The sequence below is a fragment of the Volvox carteri genome, assembly GCF_000143455.1.
Source record: "Volvox carteri f. nagariensis unplaced genomic scaffold VOLCAscaffold_36, whole genome shotgun sequence".
Classification (NCBI taxonomy): Eukaryota; Viridiplantae; Chlorophyta; class Chlorophyceae; order Chlamydomonadales; family Volvocaceae; genus Volvox; species Volvox carteri.
The window spans coordinates 887,523-888,375 of NW_003307579.1; positions in this window are offsets into that span (position 1 = coordinate 887,523).

An 853-nucleotide genomic window follows, 5' to 3' on the forward strand; every position below is an offset into this window, starting at 1 on the left:
CCCGGGTTCAGAGGGGTTCTGCCGATGTCCTCCAAGGCGGTAAGTGACCCAGTGCCCCCACGATCCGGCTGATGTCTGCGGGAAGGTCGCTGCTGCCGAGCCACGGTCCCGTGGCCCGGGCGGTTGTCAGAGCCCAAGGCTGGAGTGCAGGGTGGGTGAGTTCCAGGTAGGCGGACAGCGTGCGTACCCACGGGTGTAGGCCCCGGGCCTCACTGTTGGTTGCCGCTGCCACCTCCTCGTCTCCGCCTGCTCCCCCGGTTACTTCCCCTCCCGCACCCCTACCTTCACAACCTGCCGCCGGTAGTGCCTGTGCAATGAATCGCACGGCCCAGACTGCGTGGCGAGCGTGGATGTGCTGTCGGAGCGGCAGCAGGCCGAAACCCCCGGTTGACGGATGGCCCACTAAAAGGCTGCCGGGTACACCTGTGAGACGCTGGCCTGGGTCTTCTGGGCCCTGTTGCCGGTCGACCAGGCGGGCCGTCAGCCGCTCGATGTGGTCCAGATTGCTGTCTGGAGGGGGTCCGCCATGTTCCATGTGCCAGGTGACCGTCTGCAGGCCGTAGGCGGACGTGGCGGTGGCCCTGCCGAAGGCTGACAGTGGGAAGCGGGCGAGCCGCTGCATCCGCTTGTAGGCGCCTGCCAGCATCTTGGGCCATTCGGGTTGCGGGGGTGTGGGTCGGTTGTCTACCGGCAAGTTCAGGGCTGTGGCGGTGGTGACCACTTTGAGTCCACCAATTGTCTCCTGCTGCGGCTGTTGGTGTAGTGGCTGCTGCAGCTGTTGCCTACCCGCCGGTTGTGGCTGCTGCTGTTGTTGCTGGTTCTCAGCACCGACCCTCACAGCTCCACCTTTTCC